This window comes from Typopeltis vanoorti, chromosome 8 (assembly GCF_054136105.1).
Source record: "Typopeltis vanoorti isolate ZY-2024b chromosome 8, IOZ_Tvanoo_1.0, whole genome shotgun sequence".
NCBI classification, from domain to species: domain Eukaryota; kingdom Metazoa; phylum Arthropoda; class Arachnida; order Uropygi; family Thelyphonidae; genus Typopeltis; species Typopeltis vanoorti.
The window spans coordinates 133280212-133294334 of record NC_143556.1 but is presented as its reverse complement, the minus strand read 5'-3'; the positions used below and the strand labels follow the sequence as shown (position 1 = coordinate 133294334).

At 35.7% G+C, this 14123-nt stretch overlaps 1 protein-coding gene across 3 annotated transcripts in view; it reads left to right on the top strand.

Moving 5' to 3' along the window:
• BckdhB (Branched chain keto acid dehydrogenase E1 subunit beta) overlaps positions 1-14123 on the top strand; it is a 459582-nt gene that overhangs the window by 428204 nt on the left and 17255 nt on the right. For all 3 annotated transcript variants that reach the window (XR_016548657.1, XR_016548656.1, XR_016548655.1), the window contains one exon: positions 11011-11099. The gene's annotated coding sequence lies outside the window, so the exon portion shown is untranslated. The remainder of the gene's footprint in view (positions 1-11010; positions 11100-14123) is intronic.

Below are 14123 nucleotides of genomic sequence, written 5' to 3'. Positions count from 1 at the left end.
AGCACCTTATGGTAACTTGTTTTGGTAAAATATTTATAAGCTCTGTATTACTTAACTCTTGGTATTTCTAAGCCTGGCTCCCACTGACGAGACCTCAGTAAAGGTCGAAACGGTCTGGGTAGTGGCCACCTTGCCTTTAATGCATAGCATCATACATCTCTTCAAAGAGATGTGCTTCGCATTAAGGGTAAATACCAAGAATAGTGATCAGAGCTTATTCCACGTTTACCACGAGTTGCCCAAGACTTGCACTACGTGTGAGGTCACCCAGACGTGCATTACTTGCAGGCGCAAACTTGACTTTGTCTGTTTGCTTACTTGGGAAATGGATTAAGACCAGGTTTAAAATAGCTTGGTATCTTTAAAGTAACTGGTGTATTTTAATTTATGAGTTCCATTATATTCCTAGTTTCTAATCGCCATATCATTCCCCCTCCCCTCAAAAATAGTACAAAGTTTTTAAATTGCATCCAAGCAGTGCACATATATTGATGTTCTGTTTTATAACCACTTTGACAAGCCTGTTTGCTTGCTCTTACAACGTTAAATTCTTCCCAGATTTATTGTATTGACATCTGTCAGTAAGATTGTATGCTAACGATGTTAATGCATCTGTGATTTAATAAGCTTTCATTTTTCACTGTCATTAATTGAACACAGCTTTAATAACACAGTCCTAAATGTGCATTGCATGTTTCCCAAGAGTGACACATACATAATTTGAATGTTATATGATGAGAACATTCAGGTAAACAGCTTCGTTTCATAGTTGATAGAGTGATAGGATACTTCCAACTTGATTTGTATGAACTTTGGTCCTTTCAGAGACACTGAGATAGTTTGGCTCTTCAGGTCCTGATTACCGAAATAATTCTTACTGGAATGATGGGTACACTGTACGCCATCACAAATCGTAACTTTTTATTCACGCTCTGGCGTTTCAATCCAAGCGCAAAATTGAGCACATCACAAGAAACGCGACTCAAAAAAAAAAAAAAAAAAAGGTTTCAGGCTACACGAAAGCTTGCAACATCTGCAAAAAACTAACAAATAGAAATCTGAGTTCCTGATAGCAAATCAGAAAACTACCATTTTTCACCAATGTGAGTCATGACAAAGACACTGCGTGCAACTTCTCTCCACTCCTCTCTTCCAAATGGCAAACTTTACTTTTTTCATCATTTCTATCAAATTCTTTCGCACAAGATCAAGACAAATCTCTTCGTATGATATATCAAATAAAACAGTTCACAGTATGCTTCTTCTCGTTTTTCATTTGACACACAACAGAAGAATTTGGAATAGCCTTTACATTCCTTCCCTTGAATGTTTGGCTCGATAACCTATCACTGCCAAGTAACTTGACTTCTTTGAAACCTAAGTAAGTTACTGATAGAGCAGTTAATCCTATCTACATAATATATTATGGCTGTCAGTTGCGTCTGTTCTGGCCAGTTGGACTGTTTCTTGGCGCCAGGTTTCCGGGAGGAAAAAGGAAAAACCCTGCCATCTCATATGAGACCTGATAGCATCCATTTGAAAAACCCTGATAAAAGTTCTTCGCTTTCCTAAACGAGATTCGAATCCAGATCCTTCCTGTCAGAGGGCGTCGTCGGAACTGAGCTACTGTGGTTCATTTGGAATAGCTTAGAGACCAAAAGCCTCCTGGTCGTGATGTCAAGCTTCCTTTCTAGTTTATGCTCTGGAACTAACATGCATTCCCTGTTTTCTGTACATTCTTTCACACTCCTCTGGCATCGATCGCTGAGCACGGAACACGCATTTAATTCAGAAAATCCAGAAGAGAGATAAATGTTTGTTACCAACTCACAACTAATTATTCCCCCCTCATTTTTCTCTAAAAAAACGGAGAATGTGATCGGCAAGTAGAGACACTTTCTGCCAATAACAGATATCCTATAATATATTTACTACATCAGCTGACACCAATCGCATGCCATGGAAACGTTTGAAGAAACTTACACTTAACATTTCTGTGACATTTGATTGAGTGTGGAACTTACCCAACAAACTACCTCATTTTCTCTCTTCAGATTTCCTTATCAATGCAAAGTTTTCCAGGCTTCCCTTTTGCCGATCCTCTTCTTAATATACCTAAATATTCATCCTTCGCCTACTTAGAATTCTTTTCCATAGCATGCTAATAATATTACACTCCTCTTCATTCGAGAAAACTTGCAGTTTGAAGAACTCCAAGCTGTTGCTTTTCTACAATCAGTAACTTAACTTCGGATCTCCGTGTCAGTCTTCAATGGGCCAACCTACCTAGTTAGCTTAAGTTGTGCAAAACGCACTGTTCTTGCTTTTCAAAAAATTATCTCACCTTTCCTTACCACAGATAATGTCCATCATCTCGGATAGGATCAGATTGATCTTTATTGGGTGTAATTTACTGCAGTCTTCCCCTGCACAAACAAGCACATTACATCCAGAGTTTTCTCAATCTCCAAAAACCTTGATTTCTTCTTCCACAGCTACAAGCCCTGGTGGTGCATCAAAAACCTCCCTAAAATAATACTTTATGCTGCCTAAAAGAAAAGATCATCTCAGCCAATTAATGATCTCTCTCTCTCTCTCTCTCTCTCTCACACACACACACATACACACACACACACAAACCCACTTCCTCACAGAACGCCTCCTTATCGAATTATCAAGCACGACGCAACATTTGTCCATCGTTTAGAATCGCGTCTGAGGAGTAACTGCTAAAGTCAGCCAGCAGCCGGTTTCATAAGGAGGTAGCAGGAAAGTACGCTTTTCATCCTTACAAACACGCAAACTGCTGGCCGACGAATATTCCCAATTAACAAGTATACTGCCTGGCCTCATAGCTATGAATAATATCTAGCTATACCCAGTTCTTTAAGAGTTACAACCTTCAGCTGTGAGAAAAGAACATTGAGGATGTTATCTCTTTTCTAACCACGCGTTTATATATTCTGCATCCTCTCGTAAGTTTTAATGAGCCAAAAAACTCTGTTAGCCAATCGGAGGAAGAAAAGCAGTCTGTACTAAAACACACTTAAATAGATTTGCAGTTATATCTGTGTTAGTAAGTGAAATGAGATTCAGCACATTTTTCGAGAAAAATTCTTCGGACCCTTACCCCCACACAACTTTTTTTATGGTGGCTCATCTGAGCAATTCAGTTTTCGCCACAAACGGAACATTTTTTAATTGTCCAGTTTAAATTGGTAACTCAGTTTAAAATAATAATTATTTCTCCCTGACGCATGTAGAAATTGTATTAAAATTTGTCGATTTATTTCAGTTTGGGATACAATCAGACCAGTTTAATGATAAAATTAAGCCAAGCAAAATTATGATTACTGTACTGATGCCAAAAATTACTTCAAACTCAGGTGCTGTGCAAATTAATGATGTCCCTATAGCGAAATGCACCTTTTTATGACTGTCTCGGATAATTTCCATACCTTTTATATTCTTATGAATAAGTTCCTTTATGTTGTATAGGGATGACTTTCATTCAGTTATGTTTCGAGGAAATTGCCTTCCAGTACATTTTTCAGTGAATTTTCGACTACTAGGAGCCATAGTGAAAACAATATTTTTCACAGTGTTTATTGTAAAAATGAGTACTTGCTGTTCGGAACAAAATAACATTACATTTTTTAACGACTTGGAGCGCCCTGCAAGTGAATCACTTTTGCAATTAAAACAAGTGTAAATAGCCAGCAAAAGTGTTTCACTGGAAGGGAAAAATAGGCGCTTAACTGTTATGATTAATAACCAGACAGTTAAAATTAGATAAAGAAACAGCGAAGCTCGTTAAGTACATGAGGGCAACTCGCCAGCAAGCAGTGTATCAACGAGTCAATTTGATCACCCGCTTTGGCTCCGAATGATTTCGGGATGTTGTCCCAACTAAAAGGCGTCTTGAAGAGACAAAGTTTTGATGACATTAAGAGTATCCAGAAGAAAGCAATGTAAACGTTAATCACATAGGGGAAAAAATATTGAAACTGTATGAAGGGTCACTATAAAATAATATGACTAGTATTATAGAACTGGAATTATAGAAAGTGCCGTAAACTGCAGTGTTGCTCGCCAAAACATACGAAATATGCAATCTGAGATTTGAACAATGACTACATCTCTGTAGGGCTATTTTTGATGGGGACAAAGTTAAGTAAAATATATGAATAAGAATATGTTTATTATGTATAGTAACCGATTAGCTTACAATCATCCCTTCCGCATTTATTCCAGTTTCTAATACCAAACTGAAAATAAATTTTGCCCTGTTAAATCTGCCAGCAGTAATAAGTTATTTCGAAACGACTCTAGCTCAAGTTAATATCGATCGATCATTAATTCACTGGTGACCGGTAGAATTAATGCTTTTTAATGTGCACGGCTGAATTTACAGTTCATCTATTACCATCCTGTTTACAGAATGTTTGCACTGCATAACAAAAATGAACAAATAAATAAAATAAAATAAAAATATAAACCCTCTCCAGAAAGCAAAACATCTAAGATCTGTATGGATTTATTTCCATTATCTTCTCTCTCTCTCTCTCTCTCTCCATTTGTTGTAGTTTGTACACAAGTGCATCCATTTGTTTCTTTCCCCTGCTTTCTCTCAACTCAACTGTTATTTTCGGAACCTTATACCTTTGAAATGAATAGAATTAATGCTAAGGCAACTAAGTCATGAGACTCAGTATATTATGCAAATGTGCATTTTCAGATTCACTTGGTTTTCCTGCGGAAGAAGGAAAAAACCCGTCTGAGACTGGTAAACTCTGCCTATCTGGAAAAGGACAAGAAAGTTCACGTAGTTGACAGTGGTCGAAATGATGTACTTTCTCCTTCGTCAAGAAGAGGTTTTTATACTTGTAGTTCTCAAGTTTTCTGTAGTATAATACTTATCCATCTGATAAACCAGTCAGCAACCACTTATTATGTAAATAATGTCTCGCTGAGGTAATGAATCAGTGCATTACCGTAGTTTTTACAGCCCTGTGACATTTAAGAGTGGAAATTGTGTATATGCATTTCCCAAGGAATTTACTCAAAACAATAATAATAAGCATTAAAATCTGCTTATTTATATCAAATTGAAGTTTCCAATTACAGCCTAGAAATTATATATCCCTAATATATAGTTTCGAAATTGAAGTATATGTTGTTACAGTCACGCATTATGTAACTCAAAAGCAACGAATCCTCTTGGATTGCACATATGAGTATGGTTCACAGCTTGTCCAGGTTACAAAGTATATGAATTTATGAACAGGTGTAAAAACAGAGCAAACAACTTTTAATGATAGTGATTATTTTCATGATATTTGATATAAAATATAATGTGACATTTTAAGATATGACATGATAAAACAAAATATGATATTTCAATGATAACATTAAACATTCGAGTGTTAAAAAACTTTGCATGCAGTTTACACATACCATTCTAAAACAGAAATTTTAAAACATCATCCAATCTATTTGACTTTTTTTTTTTCAATTTCTGAAATTGTATCTAACCGAAATAAATTGTCAGTATTTTCCTAAATGTTAAAATAATCTTTAACGAATTTTATATAATTGAATTAATTAATTTAGTATTATATTTTTCTATTAACAGCGAAAGGTTTTTTTTAAAAAAAAAAACATTTTTAGTTAAATAAATGTAATGCTTTTGTATGATTTTCTTTCTTTGTTTTAGGGGTTACATACTTATCATTTTGAATTTAGTTTTACTATTTGATGATCTCATCTTCTAATAAAAATGAGACCTTCAAATAGTAGAGCTAATTTGAAAATGCTGAGCCTTTTATATATTAGCAGCCCTTATAAACAGCAATAATTTATACAGGCATATTACATGCTCATTGTAATCCCTTTGCTTCTTTTAAATAGCTCAAATTTTATGAAATAAATTATACGTGAGTGTGAGATATGGTCTACTCCACGTTTTCATATTGTACTGTAGAATAGTTAGAATTTACGCAAACTATAATTTGACTTAAATTACTCCTAGTTTTACTTCTAAATAAGAATTTGTGTTCACTTTTTTCAATCGCCTTGTAGTTGAAGTTTTAATTAGTTCTGCATTTTCAATCATGCAAGAGTATACGCATGAAAAACTTGGTTTAGTTTATTGCATTTCGCAAATTAAAAATTACATTTTGTTTTTGTTATATTAAGACCACGTTTATTAGAGTGGAACTAGTTTGTGACTATTTCTAAATCTGCATTCGCCATAGCATACATTTCGTCTGAAGCGAAAATCAATGGTTGTTTGCCTTATCAAGTTTATTTATTTAACTAGTGATATGTCTTTCTTTTAATAAATATGGTAATCATGTTCCTTTCTGTTCATATTTCTTCAAGGGATCAGTCTACATGGAAATAATAAATTAAAAAAAGAGGAGACCTACTTTATCGAGTAACCTTTATTTAGATAAGTAACTCTATAACCAGACCCATTCTCTAGTTTTTTTGCTCTCTCACAGCTAACCGAAATCGCAGTGTAGACTGTTTTATGTTAAAATAAGTAACTTCTTGTTTTAAAACAAAACTTACTGATATATAACGTAAACAAATATATATATTTTTTAGAGTCAACAGTTCATCTGTAAGCTGTTAATAGCACGTGTATAAAACGCACAAATTTTGAATAAGATACTACCATAGTGGTGGCCCATCCATTCATGATATTAGTAAAAGACTACATTATTCAAAATAATTGTGAGGGTATGAACAATTATGGTATGAAAATGTGTGAGTGTCTCCGCCACGGAACACACAGGAAGACCGAGGAAATAAACACAAAGGGAAGGGATCGATGGGTGGGACAGGACTCCCGACAGTCCGATATAGAAACAGACATCGGAACAATGCAATTGAGAATGCAATGAATATATTGCATTCTAAATTTGTGACAGTTTTACAAAATAGATCCATGTTTCTTTCAGCAAGGCAGTGCAGTTTTATTGTAGGTGATGTTCTTTTTATATGGGTTCAGGAAAATGACTTGGAAAAAATTGACTCACCTGTACAGTATTCCTGTCTCAAACCGGTCCGAACACTTTTGGAACAAAGCAGAGTAACGGATGTTAGCTACAAAAGGATGTTGGCGTGGACTGTTAGCTATAAATGTTAGGAATTGGAGTTCGCATTAAGGAAGAATGGCTACAAATATATCACTCATATTATCAAGCTGGTGAAGTATGTCCAGATGAGTGGAAAGTATAAGAGCCAAAGAGGAGGAGTCCATACCCTACTGAGGCATGTGCAATTTAAGTAGTTTGTGGGAAATATAGTTCTGTCCTAATGCGCATTTGAACGTAGTATTTCCAAAACTACATACGAAAGGGGGATGGGGAGAGAATGGAAAGTTCTGATAAACATCTGGAACAAAAATGATATTAAAGCAATTGATATAAGCAGAAGATAGAATATACGAGGATATAAGAATATAAGTTACCCTCAGTATGTTCTTTCTTGTGGTTATATCAGTAAGTTATTTCGTAGTAGATAACTCACAAATCGAACACACTGTTTTAGTTATGTATCTAAATTTCTAAAACGGTACAGTTGCCTAATTAGGTAAAACAATTCTTATAGAGTTCAGGGCTCCTAATTTGTACAACAAAATAAAGACAACAACATGCTTTCCAGGAAGGAAGAAACTGTCTTGCAATTCAGGTCTGAAGTTCCAAAGTTAATTCCTAATCGATATGGACCATTTTCAGAATTTCTTACATCCTGCTTTTCAGAAATTGCTTTCCCACCTGTGTTTTGGGTTACTCCACTGCTCATTACTTACGCATCAAATCTGAATAGAAAACAAGTAATGACCACACAGAACTTGTAGACGGCTCAGAGTGGTTTCTGGTTCCTTTATGGTTCCGTTCCTGTCATTAGTATAACATAATATAATGCCTGTTGTCGCTACCTGGACTTCTGAGTGCCAACTCCTCCAACCTCTGAGGATGAACTCTCATTTCACTGATACAAGGCCAACTGTCAGCATCAAAATTTGATGTTCTTTATTTTACTTTGTCGAATTTGTAAATTTATATTTTATTTAAAATTTAAGTTGTGGAGAAAATATTTATTACCCTCTACAAAATTCTCTCAAGTAGTGTGATTATTCTCTCAAGTAGTGTGATAAGTTGGAATCACTGCTATTTAGCAACCTTTTGCACTAAATAGACTTTTGTCGGTCGATATTTTCTTCTGGCCTAGAGATGTTGCTCTCATTTATCGTTTTAGACTGTCAAAACTAAATTTACAAATTTTGCTTTCCTACAATATATTTTTAATTAAACAACAGGCTTTCGTACCTCATTTGATTATCACACAATTTTGCAATAATCAAATGAGTATTAAAGTTGTTAAACGAATCCGTTATATGCCATACGTACTCTTTATTCATAGTTAGTGTCTTTTAAAATATTGCAATAACAAAGATAATCAAATCAAAAACTTATAAGTTCGTAAGCTTTGGATCACTAAAGATCGTTAACTTACTGTGGCTATAATTACTGATATTATTATCATGATTTTTTAATAATGAATAATGTGTGTGTGTGTGTGTGTGTGTGTGTGTGTGTGTGTGTGTGTGTGTGTGTGTGTGTGTGTGTGTGTGTGTGTGTGTGTGTGTGTGTGTGTGTGTGTGTGTGTGTGTCGAAATCTCACGATCGAACTCAGACCACTGTGTTTATCCCATGTTTCCTACCTTAGAATTTCTAATTATAACACAAAACCATATTATCTTCGAACTCGATACAGAAAAAAAAAAATAATAAAACTTGGTTTGAAACTTAATTTATGACACATTTCTTTCCGCAAGCATTGAACACCTTCGCTGGGCAACTAAATTTCCTTTGTTTACAATAAATTCGACTAGGTTGGAAGGAGAGGGTTCAGACTATTCTTGCAACCGATGAGACCTAGATATTTCAAGAATGGGGAGCAAGCATGAGAATCATACTGGAATAGCCTACGTGTTCAACCAGTGCACCAGATATGTCAAGTACATAATTATCCACGAGACCTTAATCTCATCCAGAATGCACTCATATGACCCAATTATGCATGGTTCGTTTTTCCTAACCCATTGTTTTCATCTCATTTGTTGGTCATTAAGAAAAAAAAATAAAGAAAAGATTCGCCGTTTAAAATTGTTTTCTTTTTCTTTTTTATTTTATTTTGAGAACTCGCACTCTCCGTTGTCATTTCCGCTTGGGTTACATCTCAGTAAACTGAACGAAACATCTGACCTCTACGTACTTCCCCAACGGCAATGATTTATAAGGAGAACTGCCATTTGCTGGAAATAATCTGCTCACACTTCAATTATTTCGAAATAAAGACCAATTTATTTCAATTGTTGGTATCGGTGTTCCCAATGTACTGACATAAAAGCAATTCCTTGGGTTTATCATCTATAACAGAAAGCAAGTAATTCAGGGCACAAGCTTCATTATGATTATTGACTGGTCAGTTTCAGTACTTGTTCGTTTACTTTCTAGGTCGTTTAGCACTGTCCCCAGGCAAAAGCGATAAATATACTGTCCATGTGTGTGTGATCATCACCAAATCTAGGTGCAGCAATTCTGAAACGCTAAAATTCGAAAATGAGGAACACGTGACGTTAGTTAAAAGCTACATGGATGATTTGGATGCAGATGATGCTCATGGTGTAAGCGACTGTACGTACAAAAATCAAAATGTAGAGTCTGACATTCAAATAAATAAAATAAACACTGCAATCATAACATAAATCTATGCGGACTATTATCGTATCGGTATAATCAGTCGGAAGGGATCGCCAATACCATTTAACACGTCCCGAAGTTCCCCAAATTTAATGAAAATCTTTAACATTCGTATGAAATTGAGTTGCTACATACAGACAGCAATTCCAATTCCGTGTTTATCATTCTGAGTGTATCATCCCGGTTTTTTTTTTTTTTTTTCATGTGCAACTTGTATCTCTAACATTGCTGCAGTCAATCACTCGTTTCAACTTTCAAAAGCGTAATACATACGAACTCGATACTCTTACGGCTATAATCCTGCACTTTTGTATACTGCAGCTGTTATCGATATAGATAGAACATTTCTTCCATTCATCTGATAGGAAAAAGTCCGCACTCTACTGCACAGTGGCGACCCTTCTCATCTGTCATCTTTATATATATATATATATGAATCAAAATGATTCACAATTCAAAATCAATTTACGATGATCGTCCGTATGTAGATACCTGCGTAGTTCTATTGGTCAGCATTGCCACGTAGATTTCTACGATGCCCTCATACGGCTGTTGTAATAGGAATGCACATGCTTGCAAAGTGCTGTGGGTCGTTATTCAGGTGCTCCTCGCTACCGTCACCAAAGTCGATCGTGCACTTTGGAGACGTGCTGAGCTCACCTGTAACGTCACTTTATTTATCACATTGTGTCATGCGAACCTCACGGAACGTCTCACGTATTCTAGGACAGTGACCACCACTTTAATACAAACACTGGAATTGTGTTTTGTGACACTTTCTTTATGCACACCGTCGCCTACAACTCTGTAATATTCTATATATATATATATATATATATATATAAGTTCTAATTTTAGGACGTTCATTTCGACACCAAATTCGGATATTTTCACTTATCATAGAGCTTTGAATTTTTGCAAGCTTATTTTATGTATTCAACAAACCTGCTGAGAAATGTAATTCTTTAAGAGCGCTCACACAAATGAAAACGTCAAAAGGTTTCACAAGGTTTTTTGGGAATAACTCGAAAATTTGTCAGTGGATTTCTCAGTTTCTTATTTTTGTTTTGAAGAGGATAACAAACTAAATAATAGCCTCGCTTTCAGTACGATGTTAACTTCTACCGTTTGTGAGATATTTTAATTTAAAGTGCTAAACTGTATTTAATTTATGACAGCTAGATGAATGTAACTTTTGAAGTAATATTTATCTTTATTTTTATTCTTCTAGAATAGAAAAAAATAAATAAAGGAATAGCCAGGAGAATGTATGAAGCGCTCAGGGAGACAATTCAAGACACGAGGATTAAGCAATATTCGGTAAATTTTATGGAATATTATTTCTGTATTCTCTACAAGAAAATCTACAGGATTTTCAAAATAAATCCTCTACATTTTCAAATATACGTAAGTGTTTTATATAATGCCTATGCTCCTTATTATGGTACAGTCTTGCTCATTTCTTCACTTTAAAAAAAAAGTAGTACCAGTGTATTCCTACACTGTTTTTATACTGCGGCTCTTCTGATGCGAAGACGGTATAATGTGTTACAGATATATCCTTTATTATGATCTTCTTTTACTGATGTCTAATGAAGTATCTGGTGCATTACAAAAACGCTTATTGTGCATTGCTTTTTTCGTGCACATCGAAGTGAACGGGGTTGTCTAACCGGAATAACCACTGCAGTTCGTTGGCAAACAACGAAAGTTTTGAGAACAGCAGTAACCAAGAGCCTCTGTGCTCTTTAATACACTAAGGAAACCTACTGACCCAAGGCTGTTTGAGAGAATCAAGTGGTACATCAGGTACTCGTGCAATAAATGGACACTCAGTTTACTATCACCTGTTTTGCACGTTAGTTCACAGAGCAAAGCGGCATATCGGCAGATGATATGATATAAGAGATCCATCAATTATCCGTATGTTGAATATCTGTATGCCCCATGAAAACCTCGGTTTATGTCTTTATCCTTAAAACAGCATCGCTTTACGATTTTCCACAGGATTTTCAAAATAAATCCTCTACATTTTCAAATATACATAAGTGTTTTATATGATGCCTATGCTCTTTATTACTGTACACGCTTGCTCATTTCTTCACTTAAAAAAAAAATAGTACCAGTGTATTCCTGTTTTTATACTGCGGCTCTTTTTGCCAAAAATCAGTTTGCCACAGTCTCGCTTCTGACCAGCTCGTCAGTCATCCAGAATTTCCCTCAAGACGCAATAAAAATAAATGATATCCTTATTTCATACGGTGAACAGTCAAACGTCGCTTGTAGAAGTGATGAATATGAACACTAAAAGACACTAAAAGAGAAAATAGGATATCCGCTATCCTTTGCGTTTGTCACAATTGCGTAGAGCAGCATGATGAACCTGATTTTCGGATATCAGAACTAGATTTGTTGTAGGTATACAAGACTGCGAATCATTGCTTCCGTAAAGGCCTATCTAGGAAAATGAACGTATATTTGCTTCATTTCATATTCCGCATTTAGAAGTAAACAAAACGGATTTGCGAAATGTGACATCATAAGTGTATTTATTTTTAGTTATTCTAGTCAAGCAAGTAGAAAATCTAGTTCTGTGCAGCTTTTCGACGAACCAGAGTGAATCCAATTTTGTTGGGCCTTTCTTGAATCATACGGGACCTCTCCAACCAAGAACAAGTAGGCAACGTTTGATCATTCTTACTGTCCTGAACATCACTTGTTGTTCTGTGAATTTCCGTTTGCTTCCAAATTTGTTTGTCAGAATGCAGAAGAGGAAAAGCGCTTACAAGTTTTCACTTCGTTGCGATCGACTCAGAACAGCTGAGATTTTTGTGAATTATACGAAACAGAGTTCGGTGAATGTAGCCATCTGATAACAGTGCTCCGTTGATGGGCAGTCCAACCATCCACATTCGAGCTGTAGGCGAGTGGATTTGGCAGTATTCATTGCACAAAACAGCCACACCCCTGAAAGGTGAATTAAATCCAAACTGGAACGATCTACTTTCCCATCAGAAAATTAAACCAAATAATATGATGAACTTCCATTATTGTCCCTTCCAGAACTAAAGACTGAATGTAATTTGCTGTTATACTTTTATACTTTAATAATACTTTTAAAAAAATGAAAAGATGGAACATGTCTTAAGACATTTATTGGATATACACTCATCGTATGTGTTCTCACAGAAAACCCATGATACAGTCACCTCATTTCCACCACATTTAGCTTCCACGTTGAAAATATCCCTATCCTAAATCATAAGAAATCCCTATTATATATATATATATATATATATATATATATATATATATATATATATATATATATATATATATATATACACACACTTAGGCAAGATAGGTCACTGGATCCGAATCACGAATCTTAGTTCCCTAAAAAATTTTCTTTCTCTCGAAAGATCAGTAAGAATACACTGAAATGATTTATTTTGGATAATTTCGTCACTGTAGTAGTGTATTTTGTTATAGTTCGCGCGGTTAGCCTAGTGGTTTTGCGCTTCGCAGCCATATGCTTGGAGAAGGAGTGTCCTGGGTTCGATTCCCGTCGCCGATGTGAGGAGCTTAAGGATCTGCCACAGTCAAGTTAGCCGGTCTTGGGCGTGGACAGCAGGGTTCCCCCCCCCCCAGTTTATCTGGGGTTTTCATCCCGCAAGCAGGCAAACCGGTCCCTGAACACACATGGATCTGCAGTCAAAAATACTTAACCCCCCATGAGGGGGCTCAACTCGCCCCAATAGTGACGGGGGAGAAAAGGGAGGAAACCCCATATGAATAAATAAAATAAATAACATTTTGTTATGAATTATTAACATCGCTAACAATAGAAACATTTTTATGAAACTGGATCTCTTTAGAATAATTGAACCCTATGAACTTATACCTCAGGGAAATCTTATTTAATAGATGTGGTAATTTGCAGCCTTGTATGGCCCAACTGGCAGACGAGTAGGACGCCACCAGTTGCAAAGAGTATAGACATACGAGGAATAAGGGAGGCTGGTGTCCTACATGACGTCAGACTGCATCTTTTATTTTAAAAAGGATGGATGCTGAATAATGAACTGTATTTATTATTATGAGATCGTGATGCCCGTAAGGGAAGAATATGATCCATTTAAAGGAAATAAACAGTAGTATTTTCAAAGCGCATGCGTTTTTGTCAAATCGAACATCTGACTGACATGGAGTGTTTAAAATTATTATTATTATTATTATTATTATTATTATTATTATTACCACGGGCTACTCCAGGAGTCCTTAGACTCATCGAGGGAGACCCTAAACATCATGTTCACACAGCTGTTCAACATTCTCACAGTA